The sequence below is a fragment of the Saimiri boliviensis genome, chromosome 11, assembly GCF_048565385.1.
Source record: "Saimiri boliviensis isolate mSaiBol1 chromosome 11, mSaiBol1.pri, whole genome shotgun sequence".
In the NCBI taxonomy this organism is placed as follows: Eukaryota; Metazoa; Chordata; class Mammalia; order Primates; family Cebidae; genus Saimiri; species Saimiri boliviensis.
The window spans coordinates 85,200,829-85,222,659 of NC_133459.1; the positions used below are offsets into that span (position 1 = coordinate 85,200,829).

Consider the following 21,831-nt stretch of genomic DNA (forward strand, 5'->3'; position numbering starts at 1 on the left):
CACATAAGTTAAGTGCATATGTAGTGTAATTCATCCATACTTTATTGTTATAAGAAGAGTCAAGATAGAATTATAATCTATCCAACTGCTAATCTCAATATTTACGTGTTGTTAGGTGCCTTGACTTTCCTTAAGAGTATAAAATGTTAGAGCCAGAATGGACTACAAACACATGATAGGTGCACTAAATGTTTGCTGAGGGAAAGAAAAAGATAAGATGGGACCACAGATATCAAGTCCAGAGGCTTTTGACTGTTTTCGATTTCAACTCACAGTAAGAAATACATTTCATATTATGTCCCACTACACACACACACACACACACACACACACATACACACACACACACACCCCATGTGCGCACACACACACAGAGTACATAACTGAAGCAAAAGTTATACAAAACAGGACCTACCCTTTCTACATGCAATGAACTCTGATGGTTTCTATTCTAATTTATTCTACTATATGTTTTCAAAATTTGCTAGTTGTTACCTACTGTAATAGATTAATCTCATGACCCTTAGAAAAGCCATGCCATGCTTTGAAAAACACTGAACCGATTTATCACTCATTACAGATGAGACAACTGAACCTCCAGCCAGGCTACAAAGAGAATGATTTTGAAAAGTGGTATATGTTCATGTGTCTAGAATAAACTAACATGAAGCTAGTTCTAAATGTACACTGATCATTGGCATAAACTTACATACTCTATCTTTGCCTCCTTTTCTCATATACCCACAGCCCGACATTTGTCAAGTATGTCACTGTCTCATGAGATCAGATTAATCCAGTGGAATTTATTCTCAATAAGCCATGCTAAGCACTAGCTAGTATCTTCTCTTTGTTTGCAAATCAATCTCTTGATGGCTTTCCAATTTTTTTTCAGGTATTAAAGTTAAATCTACAGAGCTATCTTTTTAAAAAACAATGTTGTGATAAAACAACCAGCTACACAAAGCAGTCCCTGGATCTGTGACTTTACACATTTATTTCATTACTTAAGCTGGAATTGAAAAATGCTTTGAAGTCCAAACAAAAGTTTGTGTTTGCATTCTCTGATGAAGCCCATAACACACTGGCAAAACATCAGTTAAAAGAAAAAAAGTCTTAAGCTTTATTTTTTACTTCCCATATTTATTTTTTACTTCCCATATGCATCTTTGCAGATCTGTGTCTAGATGGTTAACAGGTCATCACCCTTTATAAAGAATATCCAGAACACATTATTCCATGCTTAGTTTCAAAGGTGATTTTTAGTTTAAATTTATACGTGAATTCAAATAACTCACAGGTGGATTCCCTTTTTGTTACTGTTCTCATTACCATGATTATTATCAGCAATTAAACTGTGATTTTTAACCAAATATAGATTAATTGTTTTTTGCTTTCCAACTGCTTAGAGGAATCCAAAGCAAATGCACAGGAAAGAGAAGAAAATGCTCACTGTTTGAAGACCTGTACAGGGATTGGTGGTTCATTCCTCCAGGGTAAAGGCATGTTACTATTGCTCATCAACAGATTAGCATCATATGGAATTGAGGTAGAAGGTGAGACTTGACTCCAGAAGCAAGGTTTGGGCACCAGACCAGATTGAGGACTAACTAAAACAGGGAAGAAGAGAAAGCACCTTTCTGTAAGACCTGGACACCAGTTTGCCATGTCCGTTTACCATTGCCATGGCAACACCTGGAAGTTACCATCCCTTGCCATGGCAATGACTCAAAGATCTGCGTATTAGTCTGTTCTCACACTGCTAATGAAGACATACACAAGACTGGGTAATTTATAAAGGAGGTTTAATAGACTCACAGTTCCACATGGCTGGGGAGACCTCACAATCTTAGCGGAAGATGAAGGAAGAGCAAAGTTAACATCTTACATGGAGGAAAGCAAGAGAACTTGTACAGGGGAACTCCCCATTATAAAACCCTCAGATCTTATGAGACGTACTCATTACCATGAAAACAGCACAGAAAAGACCCACCCACATGATTCAGTTATCTCCGACAGGGTCCCTCCCATGACACATGGCAATTATTACAATTCAAGGTGAGATTTGGGTGGGGACACAGAGCCATACTATATCAATCTGGAAGTTACCACTTTTTGACTAGGAATTTGTGCATAACTTGCTCCTTAATTTGCATATAATTAAAAGTGAGTATAAATATGACTACAGAATTGCTTCAGAGCTGTTATTCTGGGCACACTGCCTGTGGGTTAGGCCTGCTCTGCAAGGAGCAATACCTCTGCTGCTGCCGTACACTGCTGCTTCAATAAAAGCTGCTGTCTGATACCACCAGCTCACCTTGAATTCTTTCTGAGTGAAGCCAATAACCCTCCCAGGATAAGCCCCAGTTTGGGAGCCCCCCCCCGCCTGCATCAGAATGGCCACTTGTGAAGGGAAACAGTTTACGACTTAAAAACTTTTTGGAGGTCCATACACTGGCTCCTGATTATAAGTGTTTTTTGAAAGCACTTACTGTTTTTGCATTTCTCTACCCTATACCACATAGTAAATTATCAATAAATGCATATTTAATTTTGCAAAGTATTCTTAGACTATCGTCCTGGAGAAGACTTTGAAAACCCTTCACTCTGCAGGTGAGGAAAGTAAGGCAAAGTGAGATAACTTTTCTCCCCTAGGTTTTGTGGCTTGGAAGTGGCAGCACTGATAAAGTGGAGCTCTTTTTTTCTACGTCATGTTACCTCTTAACTTTGAATTCTTTCCATATTTTCAAAGGGACTCACAAGAAACAAATGAAATATTCCTCTGATCATTGTCTTTTATCAGTTTTAACAATAAACTTTGAAGCCTCTTTATCTACATGTAGCAAAACCTCTTTTTTCCTAAGTGATTGTATCTAATAGTAAAACTGATTAACCATTCCTTCTCTTCCAGTAAAATACTTCTATCTCCCTAAAAAAGAAAATACAAAAAAATTACTCATACCAGTGAAAATCTGTTTAAAAGTTAGAATATACTTCACCTACTCTTTCTGTCTCAATCTATCCTGTATTTATAATTGTTTAGCATTGGCCCAGTACCATGTTTCACGCCTGTAATCCCAGCATTTTGCACTTTGGGAGGCTGAGGCAGGTGGATCACCTGAGGTGAGGAGTTTGAGACCAGCCTGGACACCATAGTGAAACTCTGTTCCTACTAAAAAAAAAAAAAAAAAAAAAAAAAAAAAAAAAAAAAAAAAAAAAAATTAGCTGGGTGAGGTGGTGCACCCCTGTAATCCCAGCTACTTGGGAGGCTGAGGTGGGAGAACTGCATGAACCTGGGAGGTGGAGGCTGCAATGAGGCAAGATGACTTCATTGCACTCCAGCCTGGGCAACAGAGCAAGACCTCATCTCAAAATAATAATAATAATTGATTAGCATATGGCCATATGCATTTTAAAAATCCCTATTCCTCAAATAAACATTGATATATCACTATATATCACTGTTATCCTTAACTAAAGATAAGAAATTTGTACATTTTTAAAGTCTTTATAGAAAGCTTTGAAATAATTTTTCCATGTAGTTAGAAATTCTATTAATCAAAATTCTATATTCTCTGCAAATTCTCCTTTTTTTTTTTTTTTTTTTTTTTTTTTTTTTTCTGAGATGGAGTCTCACTCTGCTGCCCAGGCAAGAGTGCAGTGGTGCAATCTCAGCTCACTGCAACCTTTGCAGCCTGGGTTCAAAAAATTCTCCTGTCTCAGCCTCCTGAGTGGCTGGGATTACAGGTGTGTGCCACCATGTGTGGCTAATTTTTTATATTTTAGTAGAGATGGAGTTTCACTGTGTTGCCCAGGCTGGTCTCAAACTCCTGGGCTCAGGCAATCTGCCTGCCTCGGCCTCCCAAAGTGCTGGAATTACAAGCATGAGTCACTGCACCCAGCCCATTAAATTCTATTTTTGTTTATTTTTTCTTTTTACTTTTCTTTTTTAAATATAGAGATGAGATCCTAGTATGTTGCTCAGGCTTGTCTTGAACTCCTGGCCTCAAGTGATCCTCCCACCTTGGCCTTCCAAAGTGTTGGAATTACAGGTGTGAGTCACCACACTCAGCCTGAAAATTCTAGTTAAGTATGGTTTGAACTATTGTGTTTCTTTTTTCATGTGTGAATATTTTTTATAACTTGCACTTTGATTTTAGAGGTAAGGCACATTGAAAACAAGACATATATGAAGCCCTACTATTTACTCAAATCTCGTAAGAACACAAGTGGAATGTTATAAAACAAGGCTTAACCCTGAATATCAGGAAATAAAATGTTTCCAGGATGAGACATGCAAGTCAATGGAAATTAGTCAGGGAAAGATCATTTCAAATAAGAATGGTATAGGGAGATTCCAGGATGGGTTGAATTGTTCTGACAAGAGGTTCAAAGTTTACAGGTATCAAAGCTATTCAGAGATAGGTGTGGTCTCTGCGGTGGTCAAGAAGGAAGGTGGCCTGGGCAGAGCAAGGTTCTTAGAATTGATGAAGGCAATGATAAACAATAAAAGCAGTATTTTTGCAGCACTTACAAGCATGATCACACTTAGCCTGCACAACACTTCTGGAGGTGAGTACCATTGCTGTCTAAAATCTGAGGGCTCAGAGAGGACAAGAATTTGCCAAAATGACAGTGTAAGTAAGGAACAGAACCATCTGACAGATTAAGCTCTGGGAGCAAAAAATGCCAGTGGCTTGACTCTGCTGTAAGAAAAAGTTCTGGCCCTTTTCCTTTGTTCCCTCCTCTTCCTCCTCTTTGTTATTAATATTTTTAATCTGAGAATTCCAATTGTTTGAGTATTAACTTGGTCAATAGTAGGCAATGTTATGGACTGTATTCTAGACACATTTCCCAATACCCGGGACTTACCTGTTTTGGGCTGGTTATCTTCTTCTCAGAGATATGTTATTTCCGAGAATTTCTTGATGGAAGAAGCATCTTTTTATCGTTTGGGACCTGTGAGCATGGGCTCCACATAGCCCCCATGCACAGCAGAACTAGGGAATATGAGTGACGGACTGCAAAGCACAGGGCATCCAACTAGCAACACTGAAGATCCATCCTGAATGATGTGAGAGAAACACATTCTGCACAAATCAAAAACAAAATGAAGCCCTCAGGATGAAATAATTCCTCAATCAAAAATCACTTTGGCTGAAATATGTACTGCCACCTGGATTTGCCAAAAAAAAAAAAAAAAAAAAAAAAGAGAGACTGAAAAAGAATTAGAGTCTCCTTTCAATTAATAAATCTTGGCTACTGTTGGTAGCACTGAGTTTTGTTTTCCAAATGAGGTTTAAAGCTGTATTTTGTAAAAATGCAAAATGACAGGTATTTAAACTCCTCCACCTCCTTCAAGCACTTTCCCTAGGATCTGTTTTTATCTGGTCTTTTTAACTACATGCATGCTATATGTACATTCCACCCAGGACCACTGGCCAGGGGCGATTCCACAGTGATCAATCGAGCAGCATGCTGTTTACCTCTTGTCCTTCAGGCTGAAAAAGGTGCCCTTTTGTCAGAGTAGACTCCCTCTGGACAGTCCATAGATTAAAGAGAAACACAAAACTCCAAAATGACTAAAAAAAACCTTGCAATGACTGAAAGAAACAATCATGGTGAAAAGAAATATGGTCAGGAGAAGAATATTGTGTATTTTCTTCTTGCAAATTTTGAGAAACCTTTTCTTAAGATGCAGGTCTAGAAAGATCTTACTGTTGGCCACGATCAAAGTACACATAGCTTTAAATGAAAGTTTCAGGGTGGGTATTTAGAACGTTGGGGCTCCTGAAATGATTATCTGTTTGAGCAGGTGGTGCCCATGAACTGGTCCTGAGGACATATTCCCCTGGTCTTTTAAGTCTGAGGTCAAACATTTCACAGACTCTGCCACACTAAGTGATTAACAAAACTAAGTTGTAGCTGGTAGACAGCTGGGTGCTTATTGCCTTGTAAGCCCTGGTGGTTTAGGGTTGTCTTTGATTATAGGCGCTGACCTTGGTCTCTACAAGAGCTGGGCAATCTGTGGGACTGGACAAACTGCAAATAGATTGCTAGGAGTTTCCTGTTTTCATTCAGATGTGTACAAATTACCTCAACATGCCCCTTTTTTCAGAAAACACTAAGGTCTGAAAGAAACTCTTGTTATATTGTTGCCACTTAGGTTTCACTGAGCCTGCATTATCTACTCACAGCTTTAATGACTTCCTGCTGAGAGAGGTTCTGTAGCAGTCTTGGCAGCAGGGCTAAGAATAGCATTAAATGCAAGGTTATCTAGGCATTACACTCACTGTAACATGCAATTAACTCTCCTCTTCCATTTTCATTACACAATTATTCATTAATGTCAATTTAATTTTATGCATTGTTCTACATGACCGAAGGCTGATTACGGGCCTTTTCACTCCAATATCCTAAGTTAACTGGTGCCAGCCGCACTCAGGGCTGCCTAATTGCAATTTAGCCCAGAAAATTCCTCCCATTTTTGCCCTCCAGTAATGGAACAACAGATCACGGCCAGGTAAAGATTTTAAGGTGGAAATAAAGCCCAAGCTACAAAACACTGAAGTTCAGAAAAGCCTTTTTTCTTTTATTTAATGGAATAAAGCCTCTCTGGAAAAATTAAATGAAGCAAGTTTTGTCCCCCTTATAAAAATACGATGCCTTTGTGAACTGTAGTTTGGTAATTTTAACATAACCACCAAAGTTAGAGTGTACCCCAGGTCCAAGAAGCTCAATGGGCTCCTTTAGTTCAGCAACAACCATACAGTGCAAAGCTATACTGTCCACACCTAGGAATTTTGAATGATAATGTGGAATCCACAGGAACATTGGAGAATAGTTTCCATAGATTTGATGGGTTTTCTCGACATAAATGAATAGTTATTTGTTGTTGTTGTTTTGGACTATGAGCAGGCTGCACTGTTCTAAAGTTCAGTCTGTTTATAGCTGTAACGGAGTGTTTTTTGGAGAGCATCCCTCAGGAGGAAGAAATGAAAAGAATCATGCTTCTCTCAAAAGCTTTCCCCACTACAGCCTTTCTACTTTAAATCTGAGTAAGTTCATTAGATATCCACCTTAAAACTGTAATGCTGATGTAGACTAAAAGTAATTCAGATCCTCATACATCCTTGTGTCCAAGTAATTCACATTATCGTTTAATCTGCACAAACAGCTCATCATTAGCTTTTCTAGTTTTATCAGCAGACAATTGTTGAAAATTAAGATTTAAAGAACTATTAAAGAGGAAGCTCGGACTGTTCCCTGCTTTCTGTGAGTAGTTACTGTTGTTAAATCCAGGGGAAGGTGAGTCTCTGGTATCATGAAATCTATTGAAAGTCAGGAAATAAGTCTGTCCTCTTTCACAATGGGTTACTAGGTTCATTTCAGAGAAGGCTTCAGTGCTAGCTTCTTGGCAAACCACAGACAGAATATATGAACAGACACATGCTTTTAAGCATAGTGTATAGTGCCCAGGGTTGAGCGTCAAGATTTCTCTTTCTAAAACCACAAAAATGCAAACAAGGTATAAAGAGGCAGCAAAGAACCCCCACCCTTCTTGCCACTACGGGTAAAGCTGTGTCAGCATTTCCACTAGAAACCCCCTTTTTCAGGGGCTTTGTAACTCAGCCATAAAAATTAGTTCCAAACAAAAACTTGGCAAACAAAGTTTCAGCCTTAAAGCGAACTTTTTTTTTGCTGTTTCACAAATTGTCAAAGCAAAAAACCCAATCCTTTGGCTATTTTCATTTATTTATTTATTTATTGAAGGCACAAAAATAGAAAACAGAAATGTACAGGTTGTATACTTTTCTGGAACTCTTACGAAAACATTTATAGGCCATTATGGGGCATGAATGTTCTTGGAGTACTACAGGTTTTCTAGACAGATGATTTTCTAAGACTCACGTCATCAGTGCTTATGAGCTGACTTTTCAAAGGAGTCTTTTCTGTTATATCTCTTTCTCTTCAGTCACATGGAACAGATCTTCCTTATAAATGGGTGTGACAGTTCTGATGTACACAATAGTGAGTCGTTGTGGTCTATTAGCTCAATAATCCATGCTCTGAGGTATCCGTCAATATAAATTTGGCCAATAGACCGCAGAGACTGGGAAAAGCTTCCATAGTTCTTGGAGCAGCTGCAGTGTGTTCTAACATTCTCTAAATATGTAGGAAAACAATTGGGCCCGTGTCGAAGTTTTCAAACTCCTTTGAAAACAATGGGCCAAGATCCCACTCTATGTAATGCTAGGGGAGAATTAAATAACTTTAAATAGCAGCACTCAAAACTTAATGTGATTAAGCCAGAGTTGTGCAAGCTTGGTGTACAAACTGCCAGTGGTAACAGAGTCACACTTGTGGCTAACAGTGACTCACTCCATTGTTCAAAAATACAGATGAGGTCTGGGAAAAGCTTGTGATGTTTTGACACCATGTGGACTATAAGAACTTGGTACAACGTGACAAGTTAAGGATGGTGGCAGTGAGTTAAAAATGAGGCTTACTCTAATTTTTGGAGCTTGTTATTTTGTAAGAACATAATGAAAGAGTTTACAGTATGTTTATAATTACTTTTATTTGTGCTCAGGTTGCCTTTGTTAGGTTACATTGAGACAGACCATAACCACCGAACTTAATCCCCCACCCAACTTTGATTTTACACTTAATTTATATGTTACTGATAGCTAACTTCTGTCTAAAGACTTTTTGATTCATGCTCTGTTTGCTTTCCTTCTGTGAGGTTTATGATCAAGGGACCTAATTTGCTGGTTTCGTTATAACTGCATTTTGGACAAAATATGAACTAATGGGGTTGAATTTAGGCTCTCGACTTTGCCTCAAAAGTCAAACCATGGCTTTATAACAAAGAGGTATTTAGCGGTGTCATTGGAGCATTTAGCTTCCTGAAGTTCACATATGATTAGAAGTTAAACATCTAAAATCCATTTATTTGCTTAATAACACTGCCAAATTGAACCCGTCTGTGGTTTCTGCATTATAAAGCTACTAAAGGACTCTTTTGAGGTACTGTGTATGTGATTACTAACTTAATAGATTTCAACCAACACCACTCAAATTAAATCATCATTCCTCATGGACTGTGTACCTAGTTCTCGTTTAGCAATGCCGGGTGTCAGGCGCTGCGGGGTTTGTGCCGTTCTCTGTGCTTTCCTCTATGATCCCGCTGACCACAGTATAGTTTTATCACATATTTGAGTCCAGATCTGTCCCCCACTCCCCAATCCCCATTCCTTGATGGTACAGGCTAATTTGCATATATGTGTATTCTGTAGCCCATAGTACAGAGCACACGGGAGATTGAGCCCTTCCTACGTGGTTGTAGCCAACACCTATTGGGTGCTTTAAGACACACCAGATCATATTCTGAACATGTTACCTGAAAACACTACTAAAATCCTCCCAACAACCTGAAACGGTAAGTACCATCATAGTCCCCATTTTGCAGATGAGAAAACAGAGATATTAGGCCGCTGGCCAAGGTCACACACTAGTAAAGAATGTGGCTGGATTCACATGAAGGCATCTGTCAACAAAGTCCAGCCTCTCAACCCCATGTTCTTCTGTTTCTCTAAATGTGCACCAAGTGAGTCTGTGACAGAGTTCCTGTTCTTAAAAAAATTAAAACTTAGTTGAGCTGATGAGCTCTACAGTTCACATGTGACACAGCTGTGTAATAAAGGACGATGTGATTAAGAACTAAAGGTATGTCAGGGATAATAGTTGCTAGAAGCATCTAAAATGGCAGCTATCAATGTATGTTAGCATGCTAACCTGGGAAGACTTCTCAGAAATGTCACTGTTTCTGAGATTTCAAGAATGTAAAAGCCTTGGATAGGTGGCAAGGAAATGGGAGTTATTTCTATTGTGGGGAAGGAGGAAAGAAGGACAGCACTCATCCTGGCAGCATAGGGAAACCTGGACAGAAGAACGGTAGGACAAGTCATCTAGGGAGGCAGGGGCCTTGAAAGCCAGGCTGAGAAATAGAAATAGAACTCAAAGAAAAATCAGGGCCAGGTGCCATGGCTCACGCCTGTAATCCCAGCACTTTGGGAGGCAGAGGCGGGTGGATCACAAGGTCAAGAGATTGAGACCGTCCTGGCCAACATGGTGAAGCCCCATCTCCACTAAAAATACAAAAATTAGCAGGGCGTGGTGGTACGCGCCTATAGTACCAGCTACTTGGGAGGCTGAGACAGGAGAATCGCTTGAACCTGGGAGGCAGAGGTTGTCGTGAGCCGAGATTGCACCACTGCACTACAGCGTAGGTGACAGAGTGAGACTCTGTCTCAAAGAAAAAGAAAAATTATGATGATCTGGTTAAATGTATGGCTTGGAAAATCATCTTTTTCAAATTTGTTCAACAATCTAGGAAATGCAGTGTTCAGAAGAAGGGCCTTCCTGTTTTAGCATGGGAAAGAGCTATACTCACCTTTCCTCTGCAACACAGCTGCTGGTCCCATGTCCTTCCTGAGACTTCTGAGGCCTGCAAAGTCTAAAGATCAGGAGGATATGAGCAGCCATTCATCTCTAGTTAGCAGGGGCTGGGCCCTGAGTTTACTTGGCTGGTAGTCCTAGATACTGGTGACTATAACACATGCATTTCTTGGATTAAGAACTGAGTCTCCCATATTGGAATCAGAGAATTCAGCTAATTTCAGTGATTCTTTTCCCTTCTCTTGCAAAACAGTATTTAGACAATCTCTTAGAATCTCTCATAAAATCTGATTTAAAAGATATATGTGTTCTGAAAATCCCCAAATGACATCTAGCTAATAACAAGGTAGCACATCATAAAACAGTTATCAGGATTCAACTGGGTGAACGCTATGCTCTTAGAAAAAGATATCCATATTTGGAATTCCACTTCAGATATTCATATTTGGCTGAGTTCTGTCTGCCAAATGGAGTCCTACAGAGCAGTAGATTCTCGAAAGTAGATTCTCTTGGGGGCAACTGGTGGTCCAGGCCTAGGCCAGATTGGAGATTCTTGACATTTTAGGTGGAAGGTATCTCACTGTAGATTTTAAAAAGTGTTTTAGAGGCTATTTTTAAAAAGCATCATATCAGAAATGTTTCACATGTTAAAGATTTTTTATTTGATTTAGAATGATAAGATTTAGTCTTAGAAGGTATGCTCCTTTCCCCAAGGGACCGTCTCCTCTCAATTAACAAATGAAGAACCCTTAAACCCAGAGAGAGTGAATAATTTGCCAACACCAAAACCAGGCATTCAGCCTAGATCTCCTGACTCGCACTCTGGTGCTTTCACAAGCTCAGTGTGCTCTTTCCTAATATATCTTTGAGGTTGTTCAAATTATTAGGCTAATTAGAGAGAGTTCTCCTTGGTAAGGATAATTAGCAGAGAGGTACCAGCTTTGAATCAGAAATCCTAGGCTTCAGTCCAAACTCTCACTACCTGAAAGACCTGCAGGAAAGCATTTAACTGTTCTGATCCTCAATTTCCTCATCTGTAAAATGTGTATAATAATAGTACTTAGTACCCTGGGCTGTTAAGAGAAAAAAGGATAGTACATGGGAATGTTTTTAAAGGACCATAAAGCACTCTGCAAATACAACTGTTAAAAAGGATGAAAATATGATTTTAGAATATGATAATGTTTGTATTGACATAGTTTATACCACTATCCCCTAAAATACAAAACAAACAAGAAATTGGTTTTAGAACGGACTGCATTCCCGCCCATTTTTTACTCTAAATTGAGTGCTATTGGAAGGTTACAAGGCACAAGAAATGACACATTCTAAATCATTCTTGTTGAAATACATCAACATGTTAACAGTGGTTGTTTTAGGGTAGTAGAAATGTGAGAAATCCTTAAAAAGTTTTTTTTTTCTTTATAGTTCCTCAATTATTGCTAATGAAAATGTATTAATCTTATAATTAAAAAGCGTTTTAAAATAAATCTGTGGGACATATCAAGATCTCCATTTGACAGCAACAATGATTGCTCCGGTTTATCCATTGCATATGGATATATGTAAAGTATCTGTGGCATATACTTTACATACATTGCTTTATTAGAGTTTTAAAAAATCCTGCATTGTTATTGTTCCATTTATAGATGATAACCTGAGGCTCAGTGAGATTAAATCTCTTACCCAATGTTATGCAGCAAAGTCCATGGATTTTCTCTGATTCCAGGGTCCATAGTCTTCTTGCTGCACCATGCTATGCTGTGGGATTGAAACTGGGACTTGGCGTGTAACCTATCTGCTCCCACCAAGTACCATGGTTATCGCAGATTGCTGAACAGACCTTTGCAGAGTGGGTAGAGGCCTGGCTTCTCCTGGGTGAGGGGAATTGGGTTCCAGTCCTGACTCTGCCCTTTAAAAGTAGAGAGATGACCTCACATAGATCCTTTCACTTTTCTGGAGCCTGGGTTTTTCATCAATAAAATGAAGGCCTTGGATTAAACAAATGGCTTTCAAACCAGCTTTAGCTGCAGCTCTAACCCACTTGTATTTTTCAAATGAATTTTAGTCATCCGGCCCAGGTGTTAGGGCCTCCTTGACCTTTAAGTTCTAGGAAAGCTGAGTCAAGCCTCAGCCTCCACCTGGTGAAAGTGCAATTCTGGGGACTCTCATCTTATGGGCTCACTTCCACTGAGTATGGATTGACATGCATGCAAGTCTTTGTGTGTAGAAGGATTTGCCAAATATTTTTGAGAAGATGGCGGAATTTACAAGCAATTAAATTAAAAATTCTATCAGGTGCTGCTAGACATTTTTGTCCATTTTAGAAACTTGGACTGTAGCCTCTGGTTGTTGCCCTTTCTCCCCTCATTCCTTCCCCCTTCTCCTTCTTTTTCTCTCTGAACATCATGGATTCTTTTTTCTTTTTCTCCCAGATAAAATATCTATCTTGAAGAATTTGGGCAGCCGGTGTTAACAAAAATTTTTTTAACAACACGTCATTTCACATTTCAATGTATAGAATGGATCAAGAGTGAAGCTTTCTGTTTGGAACTGCAGAAGGAGCACACTTCACTTTCTGAGGCACTTAAGCGCTCAGAAGAACCTGATGGAAACTACTGGACGAGATCATCTTTAAGGTGGAACCCTCTCTGAGCTACTCCCTTCTGTCCCTCTTCCCAAAGACAATCAGTCACTTTCTCTTTTGAACCCCATTGTCCTCCAAGCAGACATCGGCGTAGTACCTAAAGCATGTTTGCACATCTCTGTTTAAATATCTGTATCACTGAGTAGGCTGTTGAGGAGGAGGAAGGGGGATGTTACTGATTGTTTCTGTACACTAGGTATTTGCTAAGCAGGTGCATAATGACTGCTTGTGGATGATAGTTTATGACTGTGTGACCACTTGATTAAACAGATTATCCACTAGAAGGAAGCCAGCTAAAAGTGATCATATAGACAAGAAAGAAAGCAAAGCACTGTATTATGCCTGGGGGAGAAACTAGAATGATGTCTTTGCTCTCTGTCCTCTATACGTGTGATATCTGTAGCACGTAGTTTTACAAGGGGGTGGGAAGAAGTTCTGCCTGAAAGCTTCATTTATAAACTTTCTGCGATCAGCCCAGTTGGCCATTTTATTTAGATCATCTTGTGAAAGACCATGTTTGGATTAGTGTTGGGCATAAGTAAATGGCAGTTCTTCATCCGTTCTGAAATGCTCAGATGGCTCACTGAGGTATCTGTGCAGCTGTTGCAGAACATGTAATAGCATTAGGCGTTGAGTTGGAGAGGAGTCTGGTGCCAGACATTTCTGGCAGCGGCTGTAGTAGCAGCGCTTCTCCCGGCAAGGAAGTTATCATTAGCGGCAGTGCTAGGGGGTAGGCCCCTGAATAGGCGCCTTGCTGGAATAGAATACTGGATTTCTGCACAATGAAGGAGGGAAAGAAGTTTTGCTCTTGAGTCATCATAATTAATGATCACCCTTGAAATTCCATTTCAATAACTGGAAGTAAATTGTTCATAACCCAAAGTGATTTTACGTGTAACCTGGATGTTTTGTGTAGCTTTCTCCTCCCTTCCTCTCTCTGTTCGTTTCTCCCGTCCTCCCTCCTTTTCCCTACTGGTCAGATAATGTAAACGAGAGTGAACTTATTAGAGTGACTTGCTCTTACTGGCTTCTTGGGGGCATTAATGTCCTTTAGCTCTCATATTCTGGAAATTTTTTTTTTTGAGTGTGGGGGGATTCTTGTCACTTCATGTTGGTCACTGTTCTAATTCTTTTTGTAATGAAACTGACAGATAAGGGGAATTACTGTGATTGTACCTCAGGGTAAATTACCAAGCTCCTTCCACCAATTAATCAGGAAATTCTCACGTTTTTCTAATCACATGCACATACACTTTCTTTCTTTCTCTCATTTTCCACTTTCCCTGCGCATAAACATATATACAGAAAAAATAGGGTCACTGAGCCACAGCACAGTCATAGAGAAGCACAGGTAGTATGTCAGGCTGGCCATTACAAAGGAGTAAGATTAGCTATCAGTCAAGTATTGATGCATATGGAAATTTAAAGATGTGGATGCCTATGGAATCACATATAATATTTGCCCATTAAAGATTAGAGGCTGCTCTAATTATTCATACTGCTAAGGTTTTTTTTTTTTTAAGATCAACATTCTGCATATACATTTTTGAGACTCAAGCATGCAAGTTTCTGACCATTAGATTCAATTCCTATGGAAAAGCACTAAACCATCTTCCCTGTGAAAGCTGTACCATTATAAAGGGTGTTGGTCAGACATTCTGCTATATATTCATTAATTTCTTCCATCCACAAACCCTTCTTAAACACGTTCATTAGGGTTTTAAAGTTTCAATAAATAACACCACCCTTCCCTGACTCATACTTAGGACCATTTCAAAGATAAATGCATAGTCAGAGATACGCAGATCAAAATGTCAACTTTACCAATAAAGCTGATTGGAGAAATGGCCATATAGACTTGCTAAGATAATCAGCAGTCTCTGAATTAAATTTCTCTCCCAACTCACTTACTAAGCTTTCAGTACAGTGGAAAGAGAATGCAGGTTCCTGAAGGCAGGCTGACTCCTTCTGATGTGTTCTGGGTTCATTCTGCCCAGCCTGTCAACTAGAGAAGTTTCTCTTCTTCCAGGGAAGCCTGGGAGAGGAAGAGCAGTGAACGAAGGGCCGCAGAGAAGCCTGGAGAGTTGCATTCGTTAAACATCGCTATGTGGGAACAGGAGAAGTGGAGGAATAAGTGCTCTTCCAATAGCAGACAAAATTTATATAATGGCAATACAAGAATGAATATAACAGAGTCCCTGATAGAAAAGCTGCATAAGCAACATAGAGGCTTTAAAATATTTGTTTTAATACAATGTAGTGAAAGCTAACAAGATATAAAGAGCAGGTGGAGGGGTGCACAGGCAGAGCCTACTGAGTAACCAATTTGCCTAGATTGAAAGTCTAACACTTCTTGCAGGCATATCATTTGACTCAGGACAACCTTTCATTTTCCACAGTGCCACATTCCAACTGGATTTTATACATACTTATGGTCAGACATGGTCATGAGCATTGTGAATCCTATAAAAGCACCAGGTGCAGTGACCAGGTTAAGATTAAAGGAATCATTCAAATGGTGGCTTCTCAAAGAGGTAGAGATATCAGTATTAATATGATGGTAATGGAAAATTCTCTGGTTGTCACTACCATTATAACCTAATTATTACCCAGGTAGCTCTGGATTCCTCAGACACTGGATTTTTAGTTTTGGAATCATCTGAATCTTTTTTATGCTCTTCCTGTTGGCCTGCTTTTTGATCATCTTGCTGTCAGAGGAGACCAACGGGAATAGCTGACAATGAAATGTCAATCAATTGACCATGGTAAATCTGAGACACTGGTATCATGGGAAGAGTATGGGATTTGAAGTTAGATCCTCTGACTTCAAATCCTGGCTTTACTCTTCAATTGGCTCTGAGATCTTGGGCATGTCTTCAAACCTCTGAAATTCTATAAAATGAGGATGTTAATAAGAATAGTAATACTTTATAAAAACTTACACTGATGGTGAAATCAGATAGTGTATATGGTAGTACTCTGAAAAAATACATTGCTACCCAACACAAGTTATTATCTGATGAGACATTTGGTGGACTTGTCAAGCAGAAACAAATGGCTGAAACATGGCAAAAATCTTTTATTTTTCCCTTTCTCTGTCGTCCTATCTCCTCCCCAGATACTGAATTCTGTCCTTTCATTATATGCTCATCCCCAACTTCTGAGAGGCACGTGTATCCCATGGTGACAAGGGCAGCAAAGCACTGTGTTGACATGATGCCTTTCAACCCAGCACCCTTCCCAGGCTGGTTTGCACACTGACGCTGTTGAACCAAGCAGAGTCCATTTATAAAAGGAGGCATTCAGTGAAGGGCTTTGCAAGATAATACTGCTCACTGAGAAAGGCCTCTGTGAAGATTGCATCCACTCAGACCAGCTCCGAATTTCTGTTTTTATTTTATGGGTTGTTAAAAAAAAAACCTCAAAGTGACCGAAGTGATATGTGAAAAAATTAAGAACAAGCAATATCCCACTCAGGTGAAAAAGAGAATTCCAGATACCTCAAGCCTCTAGACTGATAGAATACCTAGACAAAGCATTCCTTCTTAGGCCAATCTTCATCCTCAATTCTCCTCAACCCCTGAAAATAAATAACACATCTGACGGAAAAACAATTTCCTTGATTATGAACATGGGTAAAGAAAAACTTAAAACTAAAAGGAATTGATAAAAAAATTATAAAAGTTGCACAGAATAAGAGCATTTCAAACACAGGCATACATGCTTCACACACACGTATATCTAAAAATTATAGAGTTTTAGGATGGGCACGGTGGCTGATGCCTGTAATCCCAGCACTTTGGAAGGCCAAGGCAGGTGGATGACTTGAGGCCAGAGACCAGCCTGGACAACATAGCGAAACCCCATCTCTACTAAAAATACAAAAAATTAGCTGAGATTAGTGGCACCTGCCTGTAATCCCAACTACTTGGGAGGGTGAGGCATGATAATCGCTTGAACCTGTGAAGCAGAGGTTGCAATGAGCCAAGATCATGCCACGGCACTCCAGTTTGGGTAACAGAGTAAGAGTGTCTCAAATAATAAATAAATAAATAAATAAATAAAAATTATAGCACTTTAGACTGGAAGGGAGTTCAGGAAGCATCTAGTTAATTCAATTCAATTTATTCCAACAAGCATGTCTTGAGCACCTTCTGCATGTCAAGTTTGAGGATGAAAAAATGAAAGGACATGGGATCTGCTCCCAGGGGAAACACAAACACACACACACACACACACACACACACACACACACACACACACACACACGTCAGGATTACAGAATAAAGGATTCAGGGAGTGTTCAGAAAGAGCTCAGCTATGTTAGGGGTTATAAAAGTCAGAAAGTGGCTGCAAGGGACATAGAACTTGATCAGGATCTTGCAGGGTGAATAGATGCCTGCATAACCCCTTGGGAAAAGGTGGAAGAGGATCTTTAGAAAAGGGAAGAGCTGAGCTAAAAGAAGTGACAACTATAAGGAGCAGTGTACCATTTATGTGAGGGGGCAATTCATATATGCTCAGGTTGGGCAGTGGAGCTGGCCTGTTAAACTCTGGGGAGTTTAAAAAGCAACATTACATATTGGTTAAGAACATGAACATCTGGGTTCAGATTCTGGCTCTGCTGTGGAATTTCCAGAAGTTCCATGACCTCTCTTTGCCTCATCTGGACAAATGGGGAAAATTATATAAACTACTTATCTCATAGAGTTATCATGAGGTTTAAATTAGATAGTTCACATAAAGTACTTAGAATAGTATCTGGCACATAGTCAGTACTGAAAATAATAATTATTAAACTTACCACTGTGGACTGAATTGTGTCCTGCCCCAAATTAATATTGTGAAGCCCTAACCCAAAGTGACTATATTTGAAGATGGGACTTTTAGGAGGTAATGAAGGTTAAATGAGTTTATGAGTCCTAATCAGATAGAAGTAGTAGATTTGGAAGAAGAAGAAGAGAGATATCTCTGTGTGTGTGCACTGAGGGAAGGTCACATAAGGATACAGGAAGGAGGCAGCCATCTGCAGGCCAGGAAGAGAGACCTCACCAGACCCGGATCACATTGGCATCCTGACCTTGGATTTCCAAGCCTCCAAAAGTGTAAGAAAATAAATTTCTGTTGTTTAAGCCCCTCAGGCTATGGTATTTGTTGTGGCAGCCCAAGCTGACTAATACATTTATAGTCTAGAGACTGTGAACTGAAACAACCATGGGGTGACAAAAATAATATAAATAAATGGATCAACTTGTTCTTGGAAATGCAATAGTCTAAGTTCAGTGATAAATGGCAAGAGACACAGGGTAGATTTGATGGACACCTGAGAGCAATGGAACCTGGTGAACTGCTGAGTGACTGCCAGGCCCAAGGGAAATAGCTGTCATGTGGGCTGAGTCCACTGATTATTGCTATGTGAGAAACTGTGTTTAGCATTCCCAATTCTCCAGTGTTTTAAAGAAAAGATAGACAGTGTTTCTTTGGTTGGGTGGGGTGGTAAGGGGAGGAACTTCCAAAATTTAAAATATTGGCCAATACCATGAGGTCCTGAAAGTAAAACCTGGCTTACAGACCACTGAGATGTCCCACCAAAAATGCTGGGACACCAGGGACAGGGAGACTATTGGGATGAAGAAGAAATGCTGAGATGGGAGGTGGGAAGACACTGGGATTTCTAGTCAGACCTGGCTCCATTTTAGCTCTGTGATCTTTTACTTATATTATCATCTTCCTGAGACTCAGTTTTTCCAACAGAAAATGGTGATGAAAATACCAGTTTTGGCCGGGCGCGGTGGCTCAAGCTTGTAATCCCAGCACTTTGGGAGGCCGAGGCGGGTGGATCACCAGGTCGAGAGATCGAGACCATCCCGGTCAACATGGTGAAACCCCGTCTCTACTAAAAGTGCAAAAAATTAGCTGGGCATGGTGGCACGTGCCTGTAATCCCAGCTACTCAGGAGGCTGAGGCAGGAGAATTGCCTGAACCCAGGAGGCGGAGGTTGCGGTGAGCCGAGATCGCGCCATTGCACTCCAGCCTGGGTAACAAGAGCGAAACTCCGTCTCAAAAAAAAAAAAAAAAAAAAAAAAAGAAGAAGAAAATACCAGTTTTGTATGATTCTTGAAGAAATGAATGGAAAATGTATATAAACTGTCTAGTGAGTACTTGAAAATATTAGGTCCTTCTCTTCTCTCATGCCTGAACAAAGGACATGGTGGTAGAATGGAGTGGATGCTATGAAGATGTTATGAGGTAGAATGGCTAGAATTTGATTGGATGAGGAAGACTTCAAAGTTGATGACCCTTGGGATGGAAGAGATAATGAAGCTGTTAACTGAGGAGGGAACCACAGGAGGCGAAAGATTAATTAATTGTGTTTTAGAGAAATTGAAGTTGGGGAGTCTATGGAACATTTGGGTTATGTCCTACTGGCATCCAAATAAAATGTACGAGGGGATCAACTAGGGCTAGAGACTTACTTTGGTGTACCATCATCTCCGGGAATAGTTGAATCCATGAGGGTGGAGGGGATTTTTCAGACAATGGCGAAAAAAAAGTCACCTTGGGAGAGTGACAGTTGAGGGGTGGTTACAGCCAGAGGAGTACATGTAAAATAATGAGTGGGCAAAAAGCAACGTGAACACAGAGGAGGAGCATTTCAAGAAAGAAGAGCTTGTGATAGCAGTATTAAGTAGAATGAACATAAAGAAGTGCTTGATATTCATAATCTGAAGTTTACTAATAAACTAAAAGAGCAATTTGATACAAAAACTCACCTCATGTAGCTTGATTTACAAAAATCAGCTCTGGTGACACCTCCTTTACCTTTTTGTTTATACTCTCCTAACTCTCAGTGATGACTCCTACCCATTAAAGATACATTAACTTATGTTTATAAGAAAGAAGATATATTTGCATTTAGGATAAGGTATTCCTAGAAACTATGCTGTAAGTTAAACCCAGTTTTCTTGTAGTGAAAATGATATAGAAGAGGATTATGCTCCTGACACAGGGCCATGTGCCCAACTTTTTATGGGCATGAACACAAACTCCATATTGAATTAATTATAAATGATAACCATGTATAATATAAAAGCTCTTCAAATATACATAATCAAACAGGGTAATACAAAAACCAATCACATAAATTGTATTTAATATGAGGGAATGGCATAAATATTAAACAGTTATTATTTTACTTCCTGACATTCTTTCTCATTGGCAGGTGACAAGAATGTCACCATCGTGGAATTAGAAGGAATCTTCTAAAAAAGTTTTCATAGACATTTCTGAGAAGACTCTAGAGGCTAATGGGGCTGCTCAATGCCTTTATGAGGAATCGATGGACTATTTTTGCTTCCTTCTTTTGGTTTAATGGTTTTCATGGTAAGCGCTGGAGGCCAAGATGTTAACTTTTCTGTTACCATCAAGAATATTGTATTTGTATTTTCCTAACCTGGCATTTCACCAGGAAAGGCACCATTCCATTATACCCTGAGGTTATTCAAGGAATATAGGCTTTGTAAAACACATTTTAAAATGTAGATTCTCTCATTTGGCTGCTTTACATAATAGCAAAAGAGGCCCAAGGTTTTTACTTAAATGGTAGAAAACTCCGTTAAACGTCAGATCCAGATCTGTAGCAAGTTTTAGTGAATCTTAGCAATCACCATAGATTTCACCCTTTTGATGGAAGGAAACTTTTGAGAAGTTATATTTTATGTAGTTATAAAAAAGATTGATGCTTTGATTAGCACTGAGAAACCTCACTTTATAATAGAAAATGTTTGTGTTATACTTTGAAATTATAAAAACTTCCTTTATATTAACTCATGATAGTTTCAAAGTGCTCATATCTTTTTTTTTTTTTTTTTTGAGACGGAGTTTCGCTCTTGTTACCCAGGCTGGAGTGCAATGGCACGATCTCAGCTCACCGCAACCTCCGCCTCCTGGGTTCAGGCAATTCTCCTGCCTCAGCCTCCTGAGTAGCTGGGATTACAGGCACGCACCACCATGCCCAGCTGATTTTTTGTATTTTTAGTAGAGACGGGGTTTCACCATGTCGACCAGGATGGTCTCGATCTCTTGACCTCGTGATCCACCCGCCTCGGCCTCCCAAAGTGCTGGGATTACAGGCTTGAGCCACCGTGCCCGGCCCAAAGCGCTCATATCTATAATAGTAGGGTTACTATTATCGTATTTAACTGTTACAGATGAAGGTTTAGGATCAGTGAAGTTAAATATCCTTCCCTGCACAACACAACTAATAAAGGATGGAATGAGGGGCTGGATTTCAGGCTCTCTAACTCCTAAACAATGTTCTTCCTAAGACACTTCCCCTTCTATAATGAACAGTCCCCACATATCTTGGGATGCTGTGCATTTATTCAAATGTTGGTTTAATTGCTCAAAATATTTTCAGAAAGCTTGCTTTTAGGTTTATTTTCTCAGTGACACTAAGAGATTGGTCTCCACACCATCCACCTTCTCTCTTTACTTAGAGTGTCACCATCTTCTATGGACCCGGAGGCTCAGCACTGGTGCCTTCTGTTGCAAGCATTTGAGAGAGGTCTGTGCATGGATGATGTGAGTCAAGAGAGTCAGGGAACTCCTGTGAAGCCTGCTAGGCTGTTGCCAGAATCACCTGGGGACACTTGTTTATCACTCTCCTGCCCTCTGTTAATAGTCACCCACATGGACATAGTGAGCCTTAGCTCTGTTATTAGGAA

At 39.7% G+C, this 21,831-nt stretch overlaps 1 pseudogene; it reads right to left on the minus strand.

The window, feature by feature from the left end:
* The window catches only part of LOC101032287 (Y-box-binding protein 1-like), a 33,665-nt pseudogene extending 23,120 nt beyond the window's left edge, over window positions 1–10,545 (minus strand).
* Between the last annotated feature and the right edge of the window lie 11,286 nt (window positions 10,546–21,831).